Source organism: Oncorhynchus kisutch, linkage group LG2 (genome assembly GCF_002021735.2).
Source record: "Oncorhynchus kisutch isolate 150728-3 linkage group LG2, Okis_V2, whole genome shotgun sequence".
NCBI lineage: Eukaryota > Metazoa > Chordata > Actinopteri > Salmoniformes > Salmonidae > Oncorhynchus > Oncorhynchus kisutch.
This window is the reverse complement of record NC_034175.2, coordinates 64353731-64364349: the sequence shown is the minus strand read 5'-3', so window position 1 is coordinate 64364349 and position 10619 is coordinate 64353731.

The window sequence follows — 10619 nt, the reverse complement described above, 5'->3', positions numbered from 1 at the left end:
GTCCTCTGCCACATTGACTTTAAGGAGTTGCTCTTTGCAAGAGTCAATTCAGTTTCAACACTATATTTCCGAGACCAATTAAAACCTCATTAAATTGTTGACTTAACTATGGCATGCCATCAGGTAAGGTAAGTCAAGTAATTCAACAATTGAATGCAATACCTCAGCTTACTCATCATCATAAATCAGCCTTGACCTGATTTCAACTAGAGAGGACGGGTATATTGTAGTCTTGTTCATGTAAAAGATAAACATTTCAAGTTAAGCTATACTAGTCTTCAACATCTGCAAAATTACTATAACCTTAATCAGAAGTTAAGCTATACTAGTCTTCAACATCTGCAAAATTACTATAACCTTAATCAGAAGTTTTCGTTTTAATCTCTAGTTTTATAATAGATATTAAACGATGTAGCTATATAGTTTACACAGGGCACACCCATTCTCATAATAGTGTATACGCGTGTTACAGTAATCACAGGAGTATGTCAACCTCCACCTTCACTGGTTTCTCTTCTAATACGACTAACAGATGGTATTACCTACTATCCACCTACTATGTACTTTGAATGTCAATATTCGACTAATAATAAGTTAAAATATATACATCCTTGACAGATGTCTTTGTACGTGTCCTGGAAGTTTCATGATCAAGATAATGTTCTCTCGAGATACAATGATCTTTGTTCAAGATAATATCAAAGAATAAAATCTGAAAGGTCAAGAGCACAGGAGGTTGGTGGCACCTTAATTGGGGAGAGCAGGCTAGTGGTAATGGCTGGAGCAGAATAGTATCAAATACATCCCACCCATGATGCCATTCCATTTGCTCTGTTCCAGGCATTATTATGAGCCCTTCTCCCCTAGTTCCTGTGGTGAAGAGTGGATATGAGAGTGTTAGCTACTTCCTGGTTTGCCTAGTTTGATCATAGTCTGTTGTAGCAGTGACGTGTCCAGTTTCGTTGAGATAACTGTTGTTAGAACATGAAACTCCCTCTGCCTCTGTCTCGACAAGCCTGTTTGTGAAATCCTCAGAGGACAACTTTGGCTTAACATTTAGTAATCAAGGGTAATCACTGCTTCCCAACGTTGTGTCAAGTTGGCTGGAAAACCATTCTTGATATGCACAGGAAACTGTTGAGCATGAAAAACCCTGTAGCGTTGCACTTCTCTACACAACCGGTACGGCTGGCACCTACTAACATACCTCGTTCAAAAGCACTTAAATCTTTTGTCTTGCCCATTCACCCTCTGAATGGCACACATACACAATCCGTGTCTCAATTATAACAAGACTTAAAAATCTTTCTTTAACCTGTCTCCTCCTGTTCATCTACACTGATTGAAGTGATGTTAACAAGTGACATCAATAAGGGATTATAGCTTTCATCTGGTCAGTCTATGTCATGGAAAGAGCAGCTGTCCTTAAATGTTTTGTACAATCAGTGTATATACAGTATACAGTTGAAGTTGGAAGTTTACATACACTTAGGTTGGAGTCATTAAAACCCGTTTTTCAACCACTCCACAAATTTCTTGTTAACAAACTATAGTTTTGGCAAGTCTGTTAGGACATCTACTTTGTGCATGACACAAGTAATTTTTCCAACAATTGTTTACAGACAGATTATTTCACTTATAATTCACTGTATCACAATTCCAGTGGGTCAGAAGTTAACATACACTAAGTTGACTGTGCCTTTAAACAGCTTGGAAAATTCCATATAATTATGGCTTTAGAAGCTTCTGATAGGCTAGTTGACAATATTTTAGTCTATTGGAGGTGTACCTGTGGATGCATTTCAAGACCTACCTTCAAACTCAGTGCCTCTTTTCTTGACATCATGGGAAAATCAAAAGAAATCAGCCAAGACCTCAGATATTTTTTGTAGACCTCCACATGTCTGGTTCATTCTTGGGAGCAATTTCCAAATGGCTTCATCTGGTCAGTTAGGATCACCACTTTATTTTAAGAATGTGAAATGTCAGAATAATATTAGAGATAATTATTTCTTTCAGATTTTATTTCTTTTATCACATTCCCAGTTGGTCAGAAGTTTACATACACTCAATTAGTATTTGGTAGCATTGCCTTTAAATTGTTTAACTTGGGTCAAACGTTTTCGGGTAGCCTTCCACAAACTTCCCACAATAAGTTGGGTGAATTTTGGCCCATTCCTCCTGACAGAGCTGGTGTAACTGAGTCAGGATTGTAGGCCTCCTTGCTCGCACGCGCTTTTTCATTTCTGCCCATAAATGTTCTATAGGATTGAGGTCAGGGCTTTGTGATGGCCACTCCAATACCTTGACTTTGTTGTCCTTAAGCCATTTTGCCACAACCTTGGAAGTATGCTTGGGGTCATTGTCCATTTGGAAGACCCATTTGCGACCCAGCTTTAACTTCCTGACTGATGTCTTGAGATGTTGCTTCAATACATCCACATAATCTTCCTTCCACATGATGCCATCTATTTTGTGAAGTGCACCAGTCCCTCCTGCAGCAAAGCACCCCCACAACATGATGCTATCACCCCCGTGCTTCATGGTTGGGATGGTATTCTTCGGGTTGCAAGCCTCCCCCTTTTTCCTCCAAACATAACGATGGTCATTATGGCCAAACAGTTCTATTTTTGTTTCATCAGACCAGAGGACATTTCTCCAAAAAAGTACGATCTTTGTCCCCATGTGTAGTTGCAAACCGTAGTCTGGCTTTATGGCGTTTTTTGAGCAGTGATTTCTTCCTTGATGAGCGGCCTTTCAGGTTATGTCGATATAGGACTAGTTTTACTGTGGACATAGATACTTTTGTTTCGTCCATCATATTCACAAGGTCCTTTCCTGTTGTTCTGGGATTGATTTGTACGTTTCGCACCAAAGTACGTTCATTTCTAGGAGACAGAACGCGTCTCCCTCCTAAGCGGTATGACGGCTGCATGGTCCCATGGTGTTTATACTTGCGTACTATTGTTTGTACAGATGAACATGGTACCTACAGGCGTTTGTACCCACTGTATATAGCCTCGCTATTGTTATTTACTGCTGCTCTTATCTCTTACTTTTGTAATGTATTTTCTTAACACTGCATTGTTGGTTAAGGCCTTGTAGGTAAGCATTTCACTGTAAGGTATATTGTATATACCTGATTTGTATTCCTACAGTTTGTGTAATCTAAGATGAAATGTTCTTGTGGTTTTGATTGTTACTGCAGGGGGTTGATCAGCTTTAATAGTGTGTTTTTTATAAATGTAATTATCTGTATTATTTCCAATCCCCCCCCCCACACCCTAACCCTAACCCTAATTAGAGTGACCTGATGTGCAAAATACAAAAAGGCTTCTACTTCCAGCTTATACATACAATACACATTTTACGGACAGAGTATACTGTACATTAGTCATCATGCCTTTTTGTTATTTCTAGTCCAAACCTTCAACTCCACCCAACCCCTCCCATCTATCCCTAAACACCATCCAGTTTTGATTTTATATATATCATTCAACTGTGCTGTGATGTTTCACAAAAGTTAAGAATGTTTTTATTCTGATAGTTTCTACAGATTGTAAATTAAAGACATTTTTTGCGAAGAGTATTATTATATTATTTATCAATTGACTATGGCTTTTCAAACCACCCAGCAGTGCTCTTTGCAGAGTTAGCTCCAGGTAAATGTTGCAATTCTTCAGCCATTCCTTAACCCTCGACCAAAAACAAGCTACATATGGACAGTCCCAAAACAAGTGATCTAATGATTCTGTATCTTTGCAGCAAAGTCTTCAGGGCTAGGATGGTTGTATCCCCCATACAGTGCATTCGGGAAGTATTCAGACCTCTTGACTTTTTCCACATTTTGCTACGTTAGTCTTATTAAACTTGATAACGTCATTTTTCCCCCCTCATCAATCTACACACAATACTTCATAATGACAAAGCAAAAATGTTATTTTTTTCTTTAAAATTTTGCAAATATATTAAAAGTAAAACACTGCTTCCAAACTTCTTCCATTTTAGAATGATGGAGGCCACTGTGTTCTTGGGGTCCTTCAATGCTGCAGAAATGTTTTGGTACCCTTCCCCTGATCTGTTTCTCGACACAATCCTGTCTCAAAGCTCTACAGACAATTCCTTTGACCTCATGGCTCTGTTTTTGCTCTGACATGCCCTGTCCACTATGGGACCTTATATAGACAGGTGTGTGCCTTTCCAATCAGTTGAATTTACCACAGGTGGACTCCAATCAAGTTAATATATTTTTATTTTATTTTACCCCCTTTTTCTCCCCAATTTCATGGTATCCAATTGTTAGTAGCTACTATCTTGTCTCATCGCTACAACTCCCGTACGGGAGTCATGCGTCCTCCGATACACAACCCAACCAGCCGCACTGTTTCTTAACACAGCACGCATCCAACCCAGAAGCCAGCCGCACCAATGTGTCGGAGGAAACACTGTGCACCTGGCAACCTTGGTTAGCGCATACTGCGCCCGGCCCGCCACAAGAGTCGCTGGTGAACGATGAGACAAGGATATCCCTACCGGCCAAACCCTCCTAAACCCGGACGACGCTAGGCCAATTGTGCGTCGCCCCACGGACCTCCCGGTCACAGCCGGTTACAACAGAGCCTGGGCGTGAACCCAGAGTCTCTGGTGGCCACTGCGCCATCCAATCAAGTTTTAGAAACATCTCAAGGATGATCAATGGGCACCTGAGCTCAATTGAGTCTAAAAACCTGTTTTCACTTTGTCATTATGGGGTATTGGTTATAGATAGATGAGGGGGGAAAAAAAAACATTTTAATCCATTGAAGAATAAAGCTGTAATGTTACAAAATGTGGAAGAAAGTCAAGGGGTCTGAAGACTTTCCGAATGCACTGTGTATAGAAATTCTAGTCGTACTTTATCAAAAGCCTTTTCAAAGTCAGCTGTGAACACCTGGCCTGGTTTTCATAGTGTTCTGTTGTTTCCAGTGTCTTATATTATCTCCAATGTATTGTCCATGAAAAAACCTGTCTGATTAGGATGAATAATATTCAGCAATACCTTTTAAATTCAATGTGCTATACATGTTGCTAGAATTTCATCACAACACTGAAATGTGAGGGGAGTGTAAGGGGACTCCAATTTTTTAAATGGACTCGTCATTATATTTACCACATGGTTACTGTTTCAGTAATAGTGACATCAGACCTTCTTGTTGAGTATCGGATAGTCAACCATTTTTATAGGAGTGGTCCAAACATGCGGTAACACTTTACATGACATCTAGCGTCATAACACATTATGACACAGTCATAACCATGTCATAATGTAATAACGTGTCATAACACTGTCATAATATGGTCATAACACTGTCATGACATATTTAGACTGGTTGTGGCTGGTTATGACACTGACATAAGAGTATCAAAACCCACAACACAAGGCAAAACATTCCATTACACCCTAGATTACTTGTCAACAGTATTTTTATGTTATATAGCATTTTCTGAAATTGACCTTATTAAATTATCATTGTAATTGTGCACACATTGATGTCAGATATGCACCTACTCCAAAGCTCTGTTGCTGATGACCGGGATGAATGCATGAGCAGATTTCAGGAGCAGGACAAGCAAGAGAGAGAGAGAGAGAGAGAGAAAGAAAGCAAGCTGTCCTTTGAACAGTCTTGATATGTTCGTCAAAAGAGAGATCAGGGTACAGGGTACAGAGTACCCTTCACAGTTTTATTTGAGACGACTGTACAACCATTAAGATTAATTGTCAGATTCAACAGAAGATCTCTTTGTTTCTTGGTACCTAGAACAAGCATCTCTGTTTTGTCCGAGTTTAAAAGTAGAACATTTGCAGCCATCCACTTCCTTATGTCTGAAACACATGCTTCTAGCGAGGGCAATTTTGGGGCTTCACCATGTTTCATCGAAACTTACAGCTGTGTGTCATCCGCATAGCAGTGAAAGTTAACATTATGTTTCCGAATGACATCACCAAGAGGTAAAATATAATGAAAACAATAGTGGTCCTAAAACGTAACCTTGAGGAACACCGAAATTTACAGTTGATTTGTCAGAGGACAAATCCATCCACAGAGACAAACTGATATATTTCTGACAGATAAGATCTAAACCAGGCCAGAACTTGTCTGTGTAGACCAATTTGGGTTTCCAATCTCTCCAAAAGAATGTGGTGATCGATGGTATCAAAAGCAGCACTAAGGTCTAGGAGCACGAGGACAGATGCAGAGCTATGGTCTGCTGCCATTAAAATGTCATTTACCACCTTTAGAAATGCGGTCTCAGTGCTATGATGGGATCATAAACCAGACTGAAGCGTTTCGTATACATTGTTTGTCTTCAGGAAGGCAACAGCTTTTTCATTTTTTTTGAGTGGAATGGGAGATTCAATATAGCCCAATATTTTTATTTATTTTCTGCGTCAAGGTTTGGCTTTTTCAAGAGAGGCTCAATTACTGTCACTTTTAGTGAATTTGGTACACATCCGGTGGATAGAGAGCTGTGTATTATGTTCAACATAGGAGGGCCAAGCACAGAAAGCAGCTCTTTCAGTAGTTTAGTTTGAATAGAGTCCAGTATGCAGCTTGAAGATTTAGAGGCCATGATTATTTTCATCAATGTGTCAAGAGATATAGAACTAAAAGACTCGAGTGTCTCCTCTGATCCTAGGTCCTGGCAGAGTTGTGCAGACTCAGGACAACTGAGCTTTGGAGGAATATGCAGATTTAAAGAGGAGTCTGTCATTTGCTTTCTAATGATCATGATCTTTTCCTCAAAGAAGTTCATAAATTTATCACTGCTGAAATGAATGCTGCTGCTTTTAAGTTAGCTTTGCAATAGTATCAAAAATACATTTTGGATTGTTCTTATTTCCCTCAATTAAGTTGGAAAAATAGGATGATCGAGCAGCAGTAAGGGCTCTTCGATACTGCACGGTACTGTCTTTCCAAGCTAGTCGGAAGACTTCTAGTTTGGTGTGGTGCCATTTCCGTTCCAATTTTCTGGAAGCTTGCTTCAGAGCTCGGGTATTTTCTGTATACCAGGGAGCTATTTTCTTATGACAAATGTTTTATGTTTTTAGGGGTGCGACTGCATCTAGGGTATTGTGCAAGGTTAAATTGAGTTCATCAGTTAGGTGGTTAACTGATTTTTGTACACTGACGTCCTTGGGTAGGCGGAGGGTGTCTGCAAGGCCATCTAGGAATCTTTGGGTTGTCCAAGAATTTATAACACCACTTTTGATGATCCTTGGTTGGGGTCTGAGCAGATTATTTGTTGCAATTGCAAACAAAACAAAATAGTGGTCCTAGAGTCCAGGATTATGAGGAAAAACATTAAGATCCACATCATTTATTCCACGGGACAAAACTAGGTCCAGAGTATGACTGTGGCAGTGAGTAGGTCCAGAGACATTGGACAAAACCCACTGAGTCGATGATGGCTCTGAAAGCCTTTTGGAGTGGGTCTGTGGACTTTACCATGTGAATATTAAAGTCACCAAAAATTAGAATATTATCTGCCATGACTACAGCGTCCGATTGGAATTCAGGGAACTCGGTGAGGAACGCTGTATATGGCCCAGGAGGCCTGTAAACAGTAGCTATAAAAAGTGATTGAGTAGGCTGCATAGATTTCATAACTAGAAGCTCAAAAGACGAAAACATCTGGTTTTTTTTTGTAAATTGAAATTTGCTATCACACCTCCGCATTTGCGGGATGCTCGAGGGATATGGTCACTAGTGTTACCAGGAGGTGAGGCCTCACACAGTCAATTCATCAGGCTTAAGCCATGTTTCAGTCAGGCCAATCACATCAATATTATTATCCGTGATTAGTTCATTGACTATAACGGCCTTGGAAGTGAGGGATCTAACATTAAATAGCCCTATTTTGAGATGTGAGGTATCACAATCTCTTTCAATAATGGCAGGAATGGAGGTGGTATTATTCCAGTGAGATTGCTAAGGCGAACATTGCCATGCTTAGTTTTGCCCAACCTAGGTCGAGGCACAGACACGGTCTCAATGGGGATAGCTGAGCTGATTACACCGTGCTAGTGGCAGAATCCACTAAGCTGGCAGGCTGGCTAACAGCCCGCTGCCTGGCCTGCACCCTATCTCATTGTGGAGCTAGGGGAGTTAGAGCCCTGTCTATGTTTGTAAGATGAGAGATGAGAGATGAGAGCACCCCTCCAACTAGGATGGAGTCCATCACTCCTCAACAGGCCAGGCTTGGTCCTGTTTGTGGGCGCGTCCCAGAAAGAGGGCCAATTATCTACAAATTCTATCTTTTGGGAGGGGCAGAAAATATTTTTCAACCAGCGATTGAGTTGTGAGACTCTGCTGTAGAGCTCATCAATCCCCCTAACTGGGAGGGGGCCAGAGACAATTTCTCGATACTGACATCTTTCTAGCTGATTTACACACTGAAGCTATGTTGCGCTTGGTGATCTCTGACTGTTTCATCCTAACATCGTTGGTGCCGACGTGGATAACAATATCCCTATACTCTCTACACTCGCCAGTTTTAGCTTAAGCCAGCACCATCTTCAGATTAGCCTTAACGTTGGTAGCCCTGTCCCCTGGTAAACAGTGTATGATCGCTGGATGATTCGTTTTAAGTCTAATACTGCAGGTAATGGATTCGCCAATGACTAGGGTTTAGTGACTAGGGCGACTGCAATTAGAAGGCATCATGTTAAAGTTACTAATTAGCTTCGGCTGGTGGAGGTCCTGACAAACCACGTCCAGGTAAAGCGTCCGGAGTGAACAAGTTGAATGAAAAAAAGTTGAGCGAGGGAAACACTAAATATATAAACAATAATTAAAAAGTAAAAACCGTAAAGTTGGCAGGTAGCAAAGTAAGGTTAGCAACAAAATGCACAGCAACACGTAAACAAGTCTACAAGTTGTGTCACTACAAGAGCGTCAAAGTGTATTTTCTTAGTCCAAGTAAAGTGACACAGGATGGTCATAATGCTTCTTGACAGGGTCATAAACTATATTTTCAACAAGTTATAAAATATGATGGAAAAAAACATGACTGCAAATAATTAATTACAACAAAGGATTTAAGAAACAAATGAAAGGAAACTTCTTGGCAGAGAAAAAACACATTTGAATAAATGTGGGTTTTGAGACTTATGTAGGTGTCATAACCAGCCATAAAAAACTCAATATATGTCACAACAGGTGTAAATGTGTTTGACAGTGTACTGACCATATTATGACAGGTTATGACAAGTTATGTCAGCTGTTATGACATATTATGACATGGTTATGACCGTGTCATAATGTGTTATGACTCTAGGTCTCAAGTGAAGTGTTACCAAACATGCTGATAACGGTCCTCTGAGTACATCAGGAAAAAGGTTTGATATACCTCAACTGGTATGTCATCCAGCCCAGGGATTTTCATGGACTTAAAGGCTTTAATTGCATCAAGAAGTTGCTCCTCTGTAATTTGGCCTTCACATGAGTGAGTACAGCTGTTAGTTTTACTTTATTCATAGGAAAGAAAATCCTTACAATTAACTTTGGTTAGTGGAAATTTAAATGAAAACATATTCTTAAAGTACTTTACTTCCTCTTTCAAAATATTGTTTGCTGAATCATGGGTGACAAGTTGCAGTAAATTATTGTTGGTAGCATTTATATGTTGAAGATTAACAAAGAATTTGGTGCATTTTTCTGCATATTCCACGCAAACTTAGCTATACTTGAGTTTCTGAATAGGGGAGGAACTGAAGTGGAAACAGGAAGAGCAGATGAGAGGGAGCAAAGATGAGCAGTGAAGCTTAACAAGACACAAGACACATACTTTTGTGTAAGATATGAAACATATCCATGACGGTCCTCTTAATCCTGTTTTTGCACTGGAGAGGTAAAGTGCACTGTAGCCTACAGATCACACATACCATTGTCTCGTTCATCTTCCAGGGCTGAGTATTTCAGTGAATCCTATTTATATGGACTTATGATAACCCTTTCCTCATTGTCATTTAATGTAATTTATCCTGATTTAGCCCAAGCCATGTGTATAAGGAGGCTAAATGGTTCAGGTTGGTAAAGCTACAGATTATCCATTATATTGACCAGATCAGTTGCATAGCCAGAAATTTGTTGGTGGGTGGAACAACAGGCACAACTGAGATATACCGGGACGTCACCTGTCCTATATATATCAGTACCCTCGTAAGAACCTAAGCATTACGTAAGAACCTAAGCATTACGGAAGTTCTGTTCGATCAAATAAGCCACACCTAGAAAATAAGCCATTCAATTTGACCCTCTCTCATTGACCTCCATACAAAAACTCCTCTCCTGGTGAGTGAAAAAAACTAAAAGATGCCACCTGCTGGAGAAGACAGATTGTGGGCCCAGTTATCCCTCTCCCTTGGGAAAGACTATGGATATACCTGGTACCCAAATTTACAACCCGGACAGCTTCTCATAGACTACACGTAACATAGTAAAGGTAAACCCGGGACACTGGAATTTATAACATACACTATAAATTATGATTTGATTTGATTTGATTTGATATGTGGACACCCCTTCAAATGAGTAGTTTGGGCTATTTCAGTGACACCCATTGCTGACCAGCATATA